This window comes from Atractosteus spatula, chromosome 2 (genome assembly GCF_055471065.1).
Source record: "Atractosteus spatula isolate fAtrSpa1 chromosome 2, fAtrSpa1.hap1, whole genome shotgun sequence".
NCBI lineage: Eukaryota > Metazoa > Chordata > Actinopteri > Semionotiformes > Lepisosteidae > Atractosteus > Atractosteus spatula.
The window spans coordinates 72888365-72908332 of NC_142707.1; the positions used below are offsets into that span (position 1 = coordinate 72888365).

The 19968-nt window shown below is 40.4% G+C and overlaps 1 protein-coding gene across 1 annotated transcript in view; it reads right to left on the reverse strand.

The window, feature by feature from the left end:
* Positions 1–19968, reverse strand: part of map3k5 (mitogen-activated protein kinase kinase kinase 5) — a 77295-nt gene that overhangs the window by 55328 nt on the left and 1999 nt on the right. The gene's annotated exons all lie outside the window — the stretch shown is intronic.

Sequence of the window (19968 nt, forward strand, 5' to 3'; positions counted from 1 at the left end):
TCATTAATTTCAGATTGAAGACTGGCCAGCCTTAAAATCAAATACCTATAAAAATCCAGCTCAAGTCCTGATCAAACAAAAACACTTCATCCCAGTTTTAAAAAGTGGCAGTGGGAAGATGCCCCTGGTGTCTCTACGCAGATGGTTTCAAAGCACAAATATCCACACAAAGGAGTGCTGAAAAGAGGACGTGATGGGCAGGTCAGTTTCAGACTATCGCGGTGTCTGATGTGAACAGAACACTGGATACGTTCAGAGGTTTTCGCAGTCGCCTTGAAAGTAAGCAATGTGATCCTGCATTCGCTGTTGACCTGTAGGGATATAGCATCCTATGGGACAGTCAATATTATGCTACATTAATATATTAACATGGATTTAGAAAAGACAGGTCTTACCTACCCACACAGTCCTTTGAGCCAGCAGCAATACACAGATCATGAACTATGTTCATGAATTACTATTTAGATTTTCAGAAGGCTGATTTTTTCCCTGGAAATTATTTCTATATACTGTAAGCAATCCTCTGGTTTAGTTCATATAATTGCTTCCATTACATGACATGGAACAGAAGTCACACTCGTTGGGCTATGATTACTAAACTGCTAAATTAATTTCAGTTTTCCTACCCTTTTAATAGAGGGGCACTACATCAGCAATTCTCCAGCTCGTGGGAACTACCCCCAATTCTGGTGGAAACTACCGTACACGGAATTGCATTTAAACACTGATAACAAGGGTTACACAGACGCTGGGAGTAAGCAACAAGCTACACAAACATGTTGCTGAAGCCCAAAACCTGGTTTCTTTCAAGAAATTATGGGATCAGATCCTTAAATCATTTAGCTACTAAACTACCAAATGAAATGGATAGGCTGCATGGCCTTCTTTCGATTGCAGCCTGTGTTATGCTGTGATAATAAAGCCATTACTGTTAATCCATACTTGCACACAGGAGCACTGAAGGCGTTGGCAGCACACATTGCAGTCTGTGAAATGTTATGGTTTACAGCTACTAATAAATGATGTGCATGACCAATTCTTAAAGTTTAAAGTGCAAATAGTAATGTCTAAGGAAGGGTATGATATATTACAAAACCTTAATTTCTCAGATAAGATAACTTACATATGGCGTTTGGGTCTTTGTGTCCATATTATTTTAAAGGACATATTTTAAGAAATATTTTTTTTAAATTCCAACAATTAACAGTTCACAGCTACAAAACCACTTGGGAATCTTAGATTATTCTTTTATTTGATTGAAGGCAAACAGACGTGTACAATTTCACTGTAAGCATTTTTATAGATGTCTTCCCATAAACCTCTGAAGAACACCCTTGACAAATGGAAAAGCACACCATGACAAGAAGCAAGCTAACTTTGAAGAAAATTAAGATTCTACCTTATTACTCGTACAACTTATGAGTGTTCAAAAGCACATTCTGAGGAAAGGACAGGCTTTAAAGGGCAATATTATTAACAAAAATGACAGTTTAATGTTGAGTAAATTCAACAATTCAATCAAATTCCGTTTTCACAAGCAGGAAGACGGGACCTAACAACAGCATATTCCGTCTCCATATTTTGCAACTGTGGCAAACAGACCTTTTTAATCAGTTCTTATTTAGACTTTCTTTGTAAGGTTCTAGGTTTACTCAGTAGAAAATTTGGTTAGGTATTTTTCATATCAGCATTAAAGCTGACAGTTGTTGTATCAGATTTAATGATCCATAATAACCTTGTCCTTCAGTTTTGTTGCCAACAGTTACCAGCACTTTGAGAGTCTGCAGCACACAAAATGTGTCAAAAGATCATATACTGTAGCAAGTTCAAAATCACAAAGACTTTATTTAAAACGACTGAGGGAAAAACAGAAAAACAACAAGTGGTGTGTTTAAAAAAACCTCATCTTACCTCACACCACAGGAATCAGCACCTCAGAAAAACAACACAATGATCTCCGAACCATAAACGTTAACTAAAATCTAACCATTTCCTCACACTGAGTCTGTTAACAACCGAACACATTTCTAAAGCATTTTTATACAGTCAATATTTTAGATCAACATAAAATCTTTACAGCTAAACATAATTAGATCACTTGGGTAGTGACTGACTTTCATAGAACAATCCTTCTCTGTACTGTGCTGAAAATTACATTGTGGAGCTGAAAATTACTCTCCTAGTATTACTCCTTTTCTTGAAATAATATAAGGCACATCTCATATGCTTGTGAACAATGGATTCCAATAAGTCTGAGAATTCTTCTCCCTTGGTGATAAAACTATGAACAAAGCTTGTTAACGTGAACACTAGCTATAAACAAGGCTATAGAAGAGGTAAACTGGAAGACTGCTGGCTTCATCCTCTTGATTTGCTCTCCCCTGTAAGTGCTGGCCAGTCCCAGTGGAAATGGCAGTGCTCTTTCGTTAAAGAGAGTCAATAAATCAGAGAATCCGTCTGAGAAGCAAGAGGTCCTCCCAGCGGTGTGACTGTCCGCAGGCGACAGAGCCGTTTCTGATGCAGCGAAAGGAGCCTGGGACGGTAGGTGACAAAGGCCGATTTTGAGAACTGCAATTCGGACAGAAAGGTTCCAGCTGGAGGCACGATCTTTAAAACCGAGGACGTTTTGTCTGATGAGCTTGGGAGTACAAAAGGTCTCACGTTGGCTCTATAACTCTGCCCAAGGTGATGCCATGAGGCATCATAGGCAGCTCACTGGTGTACAGAGTGCCGACGCTGCCCTGACAGCTGTATTGGTTTTTGAGACTCTTCGTTAGACAGTAACACTGCCATGTCCACAGCAGAGATAACAACGTCCCTCCTGGACACTGGTGACCAGTCTTCCATGAGAGCTATCATGGACGTTGACTGTGAACGGAGACTCATGGAAGAACCTGGCTACTGTCTCACTGCCCAGCAGTTCCTGCCTGGGGATTGTACTGTCTGTGAAGAGCTGACAATGTAAGGTTGCAAAGGAACAAGTAAAGGTTTAACTGAAGAAGGCTCCACAGCCGAAACGTTGTGTTTCTTTTCTTCTCTTTACAGCATGGAATAAACCCTTACTTGTTCCTTTGCAGCCTCAAATGCTGACGCAGCTCCCTGCTTGAACTCCTTCAATGTAAGGATGGCCTCTCCGAGCTAATACCTGCTGTCTGGGTGGTAAGTTAATTACAGGGGTATCTTTCTTCGCTTTGCATAATATTGTTAACTTAAGGCCTGTGCTCCACTCGATGCTAAAATATCAATAGCTGCCTTAATTCCAGCAAGACTGGACCACTGTAACTCCTCTCAGTGCAGCATCCTCCAAAGTCCCACACAGACCTCAGCAGGACCATGATTCTGGGACTTGCTTGCAAATGTCGTCCTCTCTCTGATAAAAAAATGCATAGATGCTGCAGGAAAGCCTGAACAGATGGTGCATCTGACTGGTTGTCTAGATGCACTTTTCGCTGCCTGTGCACTCATTGCATGCTTTTTTCCCCAACAGCAAATCTGTATGTGAAAACAGTCGAAACGCAATGCCAGCACAGCACTGACAGCTGACTTCTTGTTCCTGTGACACGATATAAAATGTAGCGATGCAGAACTACCAAGGGAACTAGCAGCTTGCTGGGTTTTTTTTTTAAAACAAAACTGACACCATTCTAAATAATAATTCTCAGATCTTACAGACGAAACTATCCCACGATCATTTGTCAATGTCCTTTCTCTTTGTGAGAGTTACATGCGCAACTTCCCCTGATGGGAGAAATCTGACAAACCCCCCAAGTTCCACCAGAAAAAGAGACTGTCGGGATCGAGTACCCAAAGCAGGAATCAGTCAACAGGAGGCAGCGGGCGACCAGAATTTTATTTCATGAATAAAAATGGCACATTGGTCAATACACCAGCCAAAATATATTGCAATAGTGTGCTTCAAGACATGACTAAGAACCTGCCTACTTGACTGGCCTCCTAGTGTCATGAAAGGACTCGGACAATCTTGCAAATTTACAGCGTGGGATGTTTACTGGAGAGGTCGGACTGAAGCACCTTTGCTCTAGGGACACCGGCACTACGCCGCCAGGAGTGACCTGATCCCAATACGGCTTTCTCTTGTAGTCACAGACAAATAAGTTCTGGATCCCAAGATGAAGTTTAAACAATCGAGTTTATTGCATGCAAGGAACAATAAGACCAAAGTATTTTTCGGAATACAGGTACAAAACTTCCAGTTTTAAATAGCAAATTTCAGCCGCTTCTGACGCAACTTGTTACCATGGTAATGGGGGGGCCACATGTGTTTGGACATTCCCAAGACCTTGACCACTTTTAATGGTCGGCTTTATCTTTCCTTAGTTAGGGGGGTCTCTAGCTTGCACTTGGAATTTCATATCAATTAACTCCCATCCCTGCCATAACTCAAAGGTGCCTGAGCATGGGATATCTTGTGTCACAAGAAGTCTCTGTGCAGAAAGAAATCAGTTAACCCCTTTCTCACATCTTATATCTTTATTCACCCCCATCGAAGCAAGTTACTGTAATACTTGCTGACCCCTCGTGTGGGGGTGTCCATGATGTCAGTGTCAATCACTGCCACTGTCCCAGAGCTGAAGAGATTGTAATCGCTGCTGAGGAAAACAGCAGTGTGATTACCAGTTTAATCTACAAGTGAAATGGTTGTGGATGCCAACAGAGTTGTAAAAAAAAAAAACGTCATTATTATCATTCAATTAATAGTGACAAACTAGAAAATGCCCACTGTGTTTTTTTCCTAGATAAACGTACTGACAGTAAGGTGGTGAATGTAGATTCTGTCTTAGAAGAAAATTAAGGTGTTCAATTCTGCAGTGCACTTAATTGAACTCAGAAAGCCAGGAAATCTTTATGTCAAAAGTGTCCATACTAGGGCTGTTGCCATGGGCACCAATATGGTTGGTAAGGAAAAGTCATTGAATAATTCAGTTGTTCACTTATTGAACTTCTTTGTGGCTAAGGGAAACAACATTTGACAGTGAAATCAGCATATTCTTCATTGTACCAAGGACTCAGCTATATTTAGCCACAATTTGTAGTCTATTAATTTAAGATCTTTATTAACTCTCATTGGTTGACAGGGCCAATTTTTGTTTACACAATTTATCACAGTGGTTAACGGTTTCTGAATCTGAAGTATGTTTGGTTATCAGTGATGTCTGCAAGATACAAGACCAGTGGTATGAATTTGAAAGCTTAAATAAAAAAAATTAAAACATCGATTAAGAAATTAGGGAGCCACCTTGATTAATGCAGAAACAATTTATCCAGATGCGAGTTCTATAACTAGGGATTCAGAACTGAAGCACAGTATTCGTATTACTGACCAAAAGGTTTTGAACAGAATCAGTTTAAGTTACTGAAGTAAACATGGAAACTGTACACAGTCCCTCGAAGCTTCCAGACAATACTGTAGATTGGAATCGTAATATCAGCAGCACAATTCTTATGAATGCAGTCTAACGTTGCCTTGTTCCCCTTATTGGTATGCTGACTTTGCACACCATGAATTAGCTCATTAAGTACTGAGATTTTGTAAGACAGGAAACATGATTTACATCAGAATTTAAAAAATGCTACAGGGAACAGACCTTGAAGCTAGTGTCTTTCAAGCTTGTCAGCCCTGGTTCGCTTCTGCGAGCTGTGACAATGCCAAGATTCAACCATGAAGGCTCGAGCACTAATTAGTGATATATATACACTTACAAATAAAACCAGCTTCATGCATTTCTTTAAATGTCTCTACCGCAACACAATTAACGTTACAATTAAGCTACCGTACTCATAAAATGTTACAGAGACAGAAGACAGAAAATCTAGGTTTTGAGGATTTGTCAGAGTGGAGAAGAATTCATTCCATCATTAAAAGGCATTATTTAAATTTTAATGCAGTGCAGGACATTCGCTTTATAGCTTTCATTTTCAGAAAGCTAGTGTGAAGCAGCAGTTTCCTCTACAAGCTATAGCTGTACTGCAAAAATAAACCACATTAATATCAATTCTTGCTCTGTTTCATTTGAAGTTCCTCTTTAAGTAAAAGAACGAGTTATTTCTTCTCGATGAAGATGGTTTACGCAACTTTATAACAAAGGCCTTCTAAAATCTGATTCAAGCCACAGTCAGAGGGGTAAAAGTATCTGAAATGCAAGGTCAAGAAATATATTTGGAACCAACTAAACAGATGCCAAATACTGCACAACTCAGAGAATCACAGAACCACCAGAAAGACTGGAATGCTATACTGTCACTACATCAGGAGAAATACCTTTTGTTTTGCACACAGTATATTAACTATACACAGCAGATTACAATTTAGTATTATAAAATTGTGAACAGAAGGTTGTGATTTCAAGCACCAGATAATTTTTCAGACTTTATAGTTTTTAATTCAAACCCATTTGCCATAATTAATAATGGTTTAATCTGTTTCACCCCACTATCACAATCCTATGCCTTAATATGTTCCAAGATACTCCAATCCCTAAGTTAATTGAATAAAAGATAAAACGAGCAAGATGAATCACGTAATGTACTTCTTAGATTAATTTGCTTAACGCCAAGTTCTAAATGTTAAGATTCTTATTCTGGCAAACGTGTTTACCCGTACACATCAACAAAACTCAGAAAATAACCCGTAGAGAGTTTCTTTTAAAGCTCTCTTGCAGAACTTGTCAAAGAATTTAACACATAGAACTGAAAAAAAAACATTATCAATCTAAACCCACAGCTACAATATTTTATTAAATCAACATATTTACACGTTAACTAATTATTCATGCTTGGCAATAGTTGTTTATAGACAGACTCTAATTTTATCCATGGTCTGAGCTCGTCCTTGCCTTACATACCCCTCTCCCACAGTAAAACAACAGTTTCATTATGAGAAGGGCCAGACACAACCAATACTGTTGGGTTTACCCTAAATGACTTATATATATATAACTTCCAAAATCTGCTTTATTTATTTCTCTCTTTGGCCTCTCTGCAAAAGTACCTTTCCTTTTTTCCTCTTACAGAGATTGTAACTACAGTAACTGAGCACTGATTGGAACAGGACTCATTCATGTGATTCATTCAAATCTCTAAAGTTTTGAGCCAGCAATCTCTGATTCCCAGTTCAATACTGAGGATATTAACTCCCAGAATAAGACAGTCTTACTCAAGACACAGGCTTTATGAATTGCTCACAGATGTGGGTTGGGAAATTATTTAGATTGAAACATTTTTCAAAACCGATGTTGCTACAAAAAGCATACATACATAAACAGTGTGCCTTCTAACTGAAACAAGCCACCATTTTATTACGAAAACCTTTTTTTGAATATCCAGCTTCTTGCAAATGGTACAGGCATACAGCGAAAGCACCAATATATAAAAATAGCCTAGTGTTTAACAAAACAGAATGGTTTCTTCTAAGGAGACTGAGTGTGTATTGCAGCTGATAGGCCCTCTGTTTGCAACCTGTTTACATTAAACAGAATGGAGCTCCATAGCTTTCCATCGTTATATGTTTTCAGTGCCAGAAAACACTGACCCCGATTATGGACGGGCATTTTCGAAAACCAAACACAAAGCATTATCACTTGCATGGTATAGATTAAAAGAATAAATTACAGGACTTTTCAGAATGCACTTAAATTGCATGCTTACCAACATTTTTGCATGCTCTCTCATTTACCTCCTGTTTCTCAAGAAAGAATGTCCCTGGTCTCAGCAAATAATTAAAGGAATTTTAGCACACCAGAACAAATAGTGTACCTAAGAGTTCAGCCTCCTATAGGAAATGGGATGTTCCTCTGAGAATGTGCTCATTAGCACAAAGGATTATCCGTTTGCTGCACATGTTTTTCTAAGGATGTAAGAGCCTATATGCTTGCTCACTATAAAGTGAGGTGATGTACCAACTTTGCATTATCACTTTGCCAAATGCTGAACCATTTTCACAGGCTACTCTTTCACTTCAACAACATTCAAAAATCAACATTTCCAGAGTAATCTAAAATGAATGAAAAATGTCTGAAACCATGATTTGTGATTGATTTACATACTGTACGAATCACAAGTTTATATAATGCTTATTTTGAAACCTCTGGAAAATAATTATTCGGAAATGGTCTTTTATTTGATGTATTAAAATTTAAGGTGTTGTTAAGATGTCACTGGTCTTGCGCATTCGAAATTGCAAAGCTTGACATGCTGAAATCTCACACCTCAGTACTATTTCATATGCGTGTGAGAAACAAAAAAGAGCAGAGATGTTCTCTGTGGACTTTAAATGTAGCTACTGGCAATTAAAAGGATGTAATAATGAACACCTGATTTAAATACTCATATCAGACATTATCTACTTCCCCATCTATTTCTGTTCCCAACGTAGACGTTGCCCATGACTGTCCTGAACGCATCTGACTTAATCCTTAATGACTGCAGCTGCAGTACTGAAATAACCTAACCAGTTGTAGTACTGAACCTTTATAACCCAATATTTCTTTGCCTATCTCCCCGGGCCTTTTTAATATCCTTTTACCCGGAACTATTGCCTGTAAAATATGTAAAAAGTGTCCTTTTCTGTTACATTTGACCTATTTAATGAGTGCTGCTCTGTAGTGACGGGTGGCGTGTCGTGTTCCTCAGGAAATACTACAGTCTGAATTGAATTGTTGAACCTGTTGGAATGCAGTTTTCAGCTTCTGTTTTACTTGCTCTTAACTCAGAGTGTTATATTCTTCAAACAGAATCATTTTTAAAACTGTTAGCCACCGATTCCGTGTCTATATCGATTGCAATTTTACTTGTTGTAAGCTCTGCCTTTCTGACATTGTTTATCTTTTGAACTGGACCAGACCTACACAGTTTCAAAGTATAAATCCAACTGCAACATATTTTAGCCAGAGTCCGTTATGGTTCTCTCACCAAGGAGAAAAGCTGTTATTAACCAATTCTATCTTTTCAACTTCTCCTGCTGGTGTTCCTATAGGACTTTCCCCAGTCTACGTGGGCTCTCCAAAAGTCTCTCATTTAAACCTACTACTACTTTTGCACTCAAATTCTTAATTTCTTGATATAGTTCTGAATTACAATTAACTTCAGAATTGGTGATCTATACTCCTGACATTATAACTTTGGAATATTTTCCGAGTCTGACATACAGTGATCCTGGTATCTCGATTCCTCTCGGTTTAGTTCCTGAGCCTCAAGACTCTTTTTGATATATACGTGCGATTCCCCCACCCCTTTCCCTCCCACCTCCCCAGGAATCTTACATTGTTCTGTGGAATGAAACTGAAACAACAGTCCGAGGTCTAAAGGCCTCGGTGAGATTTCAAAATACTAACAGACCAAAAGTGGTGCTAAAAACAGGTGGTTGGTATAAAAAGGAGCCAATATTAAAATCCTTAGCAAAAGCATTGTAAAGACCCTCGTGAAGCCAATGATTCAAAACCACTGGGCTATACACCTTAAAGTATAAAGTACGAAAGCCTTTTCGATGTCAAATTCCAAATAAATCTAAAAGGCATTGCTGAAAAGTATCTAAATATATTGTACATCCAATGGGTCTTTCATGTCTTTGGAATTAAAGGTACTTGATATAACATCAGCAAATAAATGTGTTAGGCAATAACTATAGAAATGTATGTACATAAATGTATGTGTCCAATAAATATTTCAATCCCGGCTGGACTTCCTAACATGCCGGCTATCACATTCCAACATTTTTTTTCTCCTTTTCTATTAATACCAATCTAGAATCACCCCAGAACTGCTCAGGGAGAATAAGCACATGGGGACAAGCTCCCCTGGCCTTTGACCCTGTCCCCGACATGCTACAAGTCCGAAAGGCAGGTTTAGTGCTGACTGAAAGAACAGCACGTCCCGGAATGACATCACTGCTTGTTTGCAAACACCTGGGAAGAGCCAGGGGAGCCCTGGCCCACTAATCCCTACTTAACCCTGGATGGCACTGCTCCAACGGCGAGATGGCCCTCGGAGACTCCCGGTCGCAGTCAGCTAGTAACGGGACCCAGGCTGACCCCAACAGGGGTTGAGCTACAAGCCATCCCCTCTGCTGCTTGGGCCACCCAAATAGCCCCAGAGCTACGACACGTTTGGGAGGAAGACGTCACTCAACACACCCAAACACCATCCCAAAACAATTTAAGGGGCTCCTGCAAGATGGGTATTTGAGTAATGACAGCATGAGCTGAGCAGCCGTGGGGTGGGGGGGAAGGCTCAGAATGAAACACTACTACATTCTGAGGGCATCTCTACCCTTGAGAGGTGGTGGATGTACCAGGGAACTATGCTGTCAAATAAAACTGGAGTGAGGTTATTTGGCGGATAATTCACAAATTCACTGTTCTTGTCGATTTACCCTCATGAATTAAGAACAGCAGGATAAACCGGTAGGGTATGGCACAGTGCTGGGGTCCTGGGGTGGGACCTGCAGAGTCTGCATGTTCTCCCTGCGTGCGTGTGGGTTTCTGCCTGGTGCTCCAGTTTCCTCCCACAGTCCAGAGACATACTGGAGGGTTAACTGGCTTCTGGGAAAACTGGCCCTGGTGTCGGTGTGTGCGGACAGGTGTGCGGACAGGTGTGCATCCTGCCTTGTGCTCACTGCTTGCTGGAATGGGCTCTTGCTCCTCCGCGACCCTGTACTGGATAGCACAGTTAGAGAACAGATGGCAGGCAAAGCATAAAATACCATTTTGGTTGATTCTAGGAGTTGAATATAAGGGCAGGTTTCAGAACAAAATGCAGCTTTGGTGTTTACTGTTCAAGCAACATGCACTCACTTGCTCAATGATAAAGGAGCCACGTGCGACTTCAAATTCCTTTTAATAATCCATTTGAAAGTAAGAGCATTCATATTTTTGGAGCTTTTTCTGGGGTGAAATTCTTTATGTCCAAAGAGTGGACAGCCTGCTACCCTGTTGTTATAGGTTTTAGTCCTAAGACAACTATGATAAGACAACTATTATCATCCCAGATAATGTTTTAATTCCTAACAGCTTATAAATACATCCTGTTACGTAAAAAAAAGTCTTTTAGTCCAATAGCTCACATAAAACAAAGTCTGGGAAAACATGATTTTTTAAAAAAGTACACATACCAGGTTTGAATGTTTTTAGCATTATTGATCAATTATTAGAAGATCAAAGGGCCAGATGGTTCACTTTGAAATACAGTATGCTTTGCTGGTTAGCTTTTTTCAATCTAAATTTTAGACATAAAATTCACCACCATACAAATCTACTTAATTTAAGAACTTAAATGTGCCTGATCTTCTTTGATTATTATATGTTCTTGTACGCTACTGCATCCCCACACCATTTCCCTTACTCTCCAATCGATTTCTTGCATTAACAGTAGGCTACTTTTCGAATACTGTTAATGCACCAAATGTATGACAGTTTCTGAATGCTGCTTAAAATTGGTTTAAGAATGAATAATTAAGTTCAAACAAGAACCTCACAGAAAAAGCCTTTTTTTGTTTCACCCTAGCAAGAGGACAGAAACTAATAAACACATTAAATATTCCACTGGTTTCATTTATTAATATAAATAAAATGAGTTTTATTAATATAAATGTTCCACAACAAAAAACAATGAAAAACATAGAAGAAAAACCAGTATTATGATTTAAATTCAGGTACCATGAGTGCCCTTGTATTTATGCTTTTCTATATTTTTAGCAATAAACAACCACCTGTTATGTCAGCAATATGTACTATAAACAAGACAAAATGTAATTTAAAAAAAACAGCAAGTTGACCTTGTTTAGCTACATCTGGAGGACTATAAAGGTTATAATAGGTATCCTACACAACACAGGAAGACAGTATTGTAGTGTAGTCTTTTTTTTTGACTACTGTATTACTTTATAAAATTGAATCCATACCACACGAGAAAAATGAAACTAAAAAACAATCTGAAGTTACAAATCCATTATGTGTCGAGGTTAAGTGGCTGATTCTCTGAACCCGCATTATATGCTGCAACACTCTTGTGCTGTGGATGTTGATAATGCTATCCACAAGCTGATTAAGATTTTATGTTCCTATCTAACAGAAAACAATACAAGCCAATGGTACTAAATACTAAAATACTAAATACTAGCCGATGGTATTTGTGAAAATAATTTTTAAGAACAAGAAGAAATTCTGGATCATCTTTCACAAAAAAAAATCCTTTTAGGGCTTTCTTAGGCAATTTTATTGGAAAAAGCTGCTTACTGCAAGCAAGAGATCATACTGCAAAAACCAGGAAGCATAAAATGACCACAGCTCCTACCAGGTCTTTGATGTCTTATCTCAAAGGAAATAGCTCTGGGACTACAGGAGAGATAAATCAATGCAAAATTAGGTAGAAGAACAATGGTGATTCTAATCGATTAAGCAAATATGTAGATAGGAACTAAGGGAAAAGGCAGGAAACAAATCCCTATAAAATAATGGTTGGAGCTGAGTACAAACAAAGGATGTAATCTGTGCATGCTACTAAATGTCAGCAGCCAGATAAGAACTGTACAACACAAGATCTTCATCTATGTCTAAAGAACTGCGTACAGAAATGGGCTTTCCTAGGCTCACGCAATGAGGGGTGCGCTGTACTGTACAAGCTAAAAGGGTGTGTTTGAGCATGCATCTTCATGAAAATAAAGCCTTTTTAGTTTTGGAACCGAGAAGACGATGAGGAGACCAGATTCGAGAAAACGTCCCAACCTTAACCCAGTGGAGCTCTTCGGCAGTGAAACGCACACCAGAGAACTCAAGAAGAAGGTAATTAGAAAAGCATTTAATACTGAGGTGGGGCACTCTGTCACACAAAAAGCTGAGACAAACAGAAATAAAACACCCATGCATGCTACTGAACCTGATATGCTGGCTTATTTAAAAAAAAAAAGGACTAGTGGAGCTCCCCAGATCAGTTAGCTATGAGCAACCAAACCAGCTAGATGGGTTTAATGTCATGCCGGGATGATTATTTGTAAGCATGAAATCAGTTATCAATGACATTAGTTTACCAATGAGTAATGAGCAGGGAATAACAAGGCAATAAAACACTGGATTACTGTGCAATACTGCTAACATGATAATAATTACAGCAGGGCAGCAGTGTTGCACAGTAACTAGAAACAGTTACTTTCAATAAGGTATTTGGTATGTGGTGCAAGGTTTCGAGCCATATTTTTCTACACGGACCCTCAAGTTCCCTCAACAATACTGTTATATTCTTTGTCACAACATGCAAAATCAAATTCATAATCAAGGCTTGGTTACCCTTTTTTTCCCCAAAGCAGGAAGTAATTAAAGGCTCATCCTTCCTTTTATAACATCCAGTTGCACTTGCTGCAGGGTGCCTTCTAATTAACTGGTCATGCATGTTAAACTACCCAGTGTCACATGGCATTGTACCAGTGTTCTAGACACCGGAAGGAGACAATTCAATAACGCACAGAGTTAGTGAGTCATACGTGATACGAGTACAGAAAAGGAAACTCGTTCTGTTAAAATTCCATTTTTGAGGAGAAAGGGTATCGATACAACTTATCGATTCAATCCTTCTTGCACGCTTGACTGTTGGCCATCGTCAAAAGGACGCATTCGGTAAGCTTGTTTTCAAATCATTCTTGAAAAGGTTTTTGTTTCATGTGGTTCCAAAAAAGTTACAGAATAAAGATATCTGCAAAAGAAGCCAATGAAAAGGGTCTCCCGAGTGGCTTTAAAAATAAACATGTCCATTCAGAGCACAGGTGGGCCACAGAGCCATGGTCTGGGCCCCAGATATATCAGCCAGCTATGCCTGCGAATACACAGGGCAGTGTACAATTGGCAGGATCTGGACAGGATATCCTGAGCTTCCTGTACAGCAGCGGCTCCTGTCTCTTGCTAGACACCTGTAAGCTTGCAGCAAGAGCTGCATCCTGGCCATTCTCCAATGCTTTAGATCTCATGTACTATTGTATTGTGGTCACCGAGTAAGGCAGTCTCAGGCTGCATGTTGCACTGGATGGCACTGCCATCAGCTATCCTGGGGGAAAGTTAAAAATAATTACCCTATCAATATTTTGGAAGAGGAAGATCATGACAAATTTATTGGAACTACTAAAAAACAATGCCAATGTAAAACAGAATTAAGTGTCGTTCACCTAGCGTCCATGCTATATTTTGTGGAGAAAATGAGTCGGACAATAAAAGTTTAAACGCATTCAATACTTAAATGCCTAATTAAATTATTTTGCACAATCTACAGAGGGTGGACAAAATGATGGGAACAACAAGCAAGATAATGAATAATTATTTTCTGACTCATAGTGACTTGGACCACTCTTTCCATACAGAACGGCTCCAATCCTTCTTTCAGTCGTGTTATACAAGTTCTGAACTGTTCCTAGTGAGATACTGGACCAATCATCAAGAGGGTAAAATGAAGGAGGTGGAAATCAACTTTAGCAACTTATTTTCCAAACTTTCTCATAAAAGTTCAATAAGGTAAGACTTTTCGAGGAATACGCAGGTTCCGCAATAACGTTTAGATCTGGTGATTGGGGAGGCCATGGAAGGTGTTTGACTTCATCCTGGTGTTCGTGAAAGCACTCTTGAATCTGTTCAGCAGCATGTATGGGGCATTATTTTCTTGGAATATGGGAATATCTTGAGGAAACAACGATTGCATCATAGGGTGCACCAGGTCACCTAAAATGGCTTCATATTTCCTGGATATGACTATCATGCAGAGCAATAATGGGACCCGATTACTTCCAGGGCATAGCTGCCCATGCCAGAACAGACCCACCAGCACTGTTTAACTGCTGGAAACGCTGCGTGGGTTGAAGGCATCTGAACCCATTCAGACAGAGGACAAAGGCTAAAAGACATCCAGACAACTCTCCATGTTATGCGCTCATTACACCAGATTCTGCATTGCTGTGCACCGGCCTTGCTTAGAGGAAGTTTACAAATGGCAGCCCTACCGCAAACATCAGCTCTGTGAAGCTTACGACGTACAGTTTTTGTTGACACTGGATCACGAAGATGTAGATTCTGTTTTATGTTCATTTCTGAGGCTCTTGTTTTGTAGTTTTTGTAGCCAGTGAGCTTTGACTTGTGACCACTGCTCCTCTTTCCTGATGTAGGTCATCTTGATTTTCTATTCAAGGGGAACAGTGTAATTTTGCTGGTTCTGTGACTGACACACCTGCGATTCGGGTACAAACTATTTGACCTCTTTCGAAATCTGTTTTGTGAAACTCGCAAGTTAAAGTCTTGATTAAAAGGCATTCTTTATAGCACAAACATATTGGTAATCAGTATTAAAATCAATATGAAAAGGGAAGAATCCCTCGTAATCCTGATTTGCATTTGTTCTCTCCCCATATATAGGAAAAGAGGGTTTAGATTTTGGGCGATCTTTCAAGCATGAACAGCAGTCTTAATATAAGACGAAAAGCTTATCCTTTTAGAGCTCTTACTGCTGTAAATGAAGTTTCTCTGTATATTCCAGAATGCTGATTCACAAGGGACAGTGCATGCTGTTTTTTACTGTAGTCCAGGCGCTGAGACTGGGATGAAGAGCAATGTAAAACACATCTTGGTTTCCCACAGTTGTACACAGGCCAGGCAGGTGTGACAAAATGCGCACAAAGAATCCTTGCTGAAATTCTGCTCTTGTAGCGATACGCCGCAAGATCATTTGCCAGCCAGCAGCAGCGACGGTACGAACTCACACTACTCTCGGGTCATGCCTTGGGAATAAGTCTCAGGGTCTCACGCCTTGGTCTAAAAACCTCACACATTCGCATCAAGTCTGGGATGACTAAGAAAAAAAAGGAAGTAATGAACGTGTAATTTTGAAACTTTTGTACAAACTCGTAATTCCACTAGCTGCTTTTTTGCACGCCGGTAAAAGAAACCATTAACAGAAGTAGCATGCAAAGCGCAATTTTCGAAGAAAAATCTCACGCGTTAGGGCCCTTGAGAGCTGTTGGTAATCGACAGAGAAAAAAATAAATGCAAGGTTGCCTCACAGCTGAACCACCGAGCCACAGACAAATACTGGAGTGTAGTTAAGCTACACTAACAACATCGCCAGCTCACAAACTAGTACCTCTATCCAGCTGAGAGAGAGCTCGGTGTGGAGGAGAGAAGGTACCACCTGGCCTCACCTTTCTCCTGTGGGAACCGCTGACACCTGTGGTAATCAAACCTACCCTGCAATAAATACAACTGACACAACATGGCTTCCTGAGGCAACAGTAAGGGAAATACAGAAGATGTGTATTCTACAAATAGAAGGGAAATGATCTTTCCCACCAGAACCGGGTTTGGTGCAGGTCCTTCCATCCTATTGATTATAACAGCTGTAGCGGTGAGGCTTAATAATAAGACAGAATTAAGTGTTCTGAGCCTTCCCAAATGAGGCCCCATTTCTCTGTTCATCTCTGTGGTGCAGCCACAGAGAAGCTATTCATGCAGGCTGATAAGGTTTCCTAGGACAGCTCCCAAAGGGGGATGCACTTAGCTAAGCCTGGCTATCATGATCAATGGTCATCCATTGGCGCCTATCTGTCTAGGGAGTGCCAGATGGACATCTGGACTGCATTCCTACTGTAAGTGTCAGGAGTAAGTGACTCATATCTCACCTTGATCAACCAATCAGGGACTGGTAGGGCCCAGTAACCCACGTGGGTCTCTGATGCCCGTGAAACTTTCAGCCAATGAACGAGCTGAAGTTCCTCCAGGTAAAAACAGGCAACACAGAGATTCAAAAGATTCAGAGAGATTCAGAAGGGGAGATTCAACAAGATTCAGTGAAATTCAGAAGGGATTCAGGAGAATTCTGTGGACTGTTCTAAAGGGAATTCAAAGGAGAATTCCAGGGCAGGACGGCCCAGGAGCAGAAAGCTCCCAAGGGCAGGACATTCTCGCAGCGCGCCTCCTGACCATCCTGAGACTCAGCCCGGACAACCACGGAACGGCCAGTGTGTCCGAGTGCCAGAACTTTCCTTTGTTCTAAGAGTCTAGAGCGGAGGTTGCCAGAGAGTAACCAGCAGCAGGCCTCGTGAACAGGTCGGAACTGTGGACAGCTGAATCACTATTCAGAACTAGCTCTTCATCAGGAACGAACCGGTCCTCTTCCTGACTTGCTGGGACCCACAGTCATATTTTCTCCTGTGCACAAAGTTTGCTAGTTAAAGCCAACACTAACTAGCCGGTCAGTGAGCATCAGCAGCGCACCGTCGCAAGCCGCACAGCACAGCCTGGCACCGAGCCAGAGAGCGCGGATTGGACAGCAACAAGCCTGCAACTGTTTCTTTGTGCCCGCAGGAGATCTGAATCCCCAGAAATTGGATGAGTATTCAACTTCAATGCATTACAGCTCGAGAATTCAATTGTTATCCAAACCAGTTGATATCAATTTAATTCCTAAGAGTTATGTACTTGTTTTGAGTATCTAATGTAGAAGTTATAACCAAGTTCATTTATGAAACGGTCTAAATGAATGATATCCTGAACGTATGTCCTTTTGATATATGTAACTCTTCGTAACTGATTGAATATATACCTTTTGTATTCTGATAACCCTCTCGATAAGATCTGTTAGGTTTATATGCATATTCTATGTATTAATAAATGTATCCTCGTGTATTAGTACCTGTGTGTGTGCGTTGTTTGAGTTATGTCGCATGGTTGGATTCTAAAGCCATCGCAAGAATCAACTTTGTGATTTACTGCTACAATTAATAATTGTCTCAGTAAATGCCCAAACCCTACAGAACTGGTGCCTTCAGAGAGCCACTACATTTACATATTTGGCGTCCCTGAACGGCTATGAAACATTACACAGCCTTGCCCTGAATGATACACATGATACCTGTTATATGTGTCTGAAGCTCTTTAAACTGTGGACCGCAAGTCTGGCTGCAGCTGCCTTGAGTACCAGATTTTACTGGAAGCTCTTCAGTCCTCTAGAATTCCACACACCAGAGATTCCCTTTAAACATGTGGCGTCTCTTGGTTTTCTCTGCACTTATGTCAATTTGCTTTTCCACATTTGCAATAAATTTGCAATTTGTCTAATAGACACAGGAGGTGATGGAGTGGCGGGTTGCACAATAGGTTAGAGGTTTATCCTGTTTGGTTCACCGAGAGAGGTTTAATACCTCTGCATTAATGCCGAGGACGCAAAGGTGCGTTTTCTTTTTAAAGATTTAAAAATATCTTTGACAAAAAGAAAAGGAGAGGGCAAATCTTTGATTTTCAGTGTGTGTCTAATGCAGACTCTTAGATTATTCTTTGTTGCCACACAACAATAGTTGGTGGAATTTGCTATCGGTACAGCAAGAACACAAATGAGACATACATACAACACATACAGTACAAATTTAAATAGGACAGAAGACAGACAAACATCGTCACATACATATGTGAACAACTTTCCGTGTAGCAGCGTAAGTTTTACAGTGGAATTCAGAGCTCAACGTGAATTCAGAGCTCGTATGGCAGTGGGAAAGAAGCTGAGGTTGAAGCAGGCAGTCCTTGAGAGAGGATTTGAAATGCTTTCCAGAAGGGAGAAGCTGGGTGAGGGGGGTCCGAGAGGATTCTCTTGGCACGACTGGAGGTGCGGCTTGAGTAGAGAGAGGAGACAGAAGGGAGTTCACAGCCAACACACAGGGGTAGTCAGTCAAACAGTAGACCTTGAATCCATCCCTGTGAAACTCTTTGATACAGTCTACCTTTTAATTACATCCCTCTACAGAATTTCCTAACCGCTTTATGCAATACAGGGTTGCAGGGGTGCCAAGGCCTATCCATGCAGATTAAATAATGACGATAGTAAAACCTTTCAAGAACTGCGAGTACATAAATCATGCACTGGATTGGACTGGGAGCTTCAGTATTAGACTATCTTCGTCTGGCAAATCCTCTTTAATTCCATCCTTCCCTTTTCCAACCACTTCACCCAATTCAGGATCACAGGGGAGCCAGAACCTATCCCAGCAAGCAACGGGCACAAGGCAGGATACACCCCGGACGGGACGTCAGTCCATCACAGGACACACACACACACAGACACAAGCATGCACACACTCACACCAGGGCTAATTCTCCCAGAAACAGATTATCCCACCAGCAGGTCTTTGGACTGTGGGAGGAAGCCAGAGCAGCTGAAGGAACATCGGGAGAACATACAGACTCCACACAGACAGCGCCACGGGTTCAGAATTGAAACCAGAGCCCCAGCGCTGCCAGTCATCATTGCTAAACACTGTGCCAGCCTGCCACCCTGTCCTATTGAATGAGAAAGTGAAAGTCCCCATGGCCGGACATCCTCAGTTTCCGCACAGCAAAATCTAGATCTGTCAGTCTGTCGAAAGTGGACAGAATGCAACTCATTAAATCATCCCACCAGACTGACCTGCTGCATCTTAGCAGGTATTCACTGCACCGTTGTGCAGAGATCCTGAACCAGTTAACTTTGGTAGCTTTATCTATGAACGTGAACGGTACTGTCATTCGGTGTCCAAGCAACCTCTCCTCAACTCATTCTCTTATACTGAAATACTAAAGTACTCACATATACTGAAAAAGATGAAGTACTACAGTAATAATATCTAGTTATGGTTTTGACGAATATTCACTTAAATCAACTTAAGTACAAGGGACAACTTATTTAGCTTATGATGTGTGTAAATAATATACTCCTACAGTATTTTCTCAGTGACTTTTAAATAAACCTGACGTACCATCATTTATTAAAATGTATAAAGTACGTATACAAAACTGAAAATACTGAAGAAGAGGCAAATGAAATCATGCGCAGGAAAGGACAAACGAAAGCATTCAACTAAATATAAAGACTTATTTTCAGCTAGATGCGTTATGTCTAATTGCAGCACGTAAACATTTGAATGTTTCTGCCACTCCTGAAAAGTAATTTTTCATCTGTTAT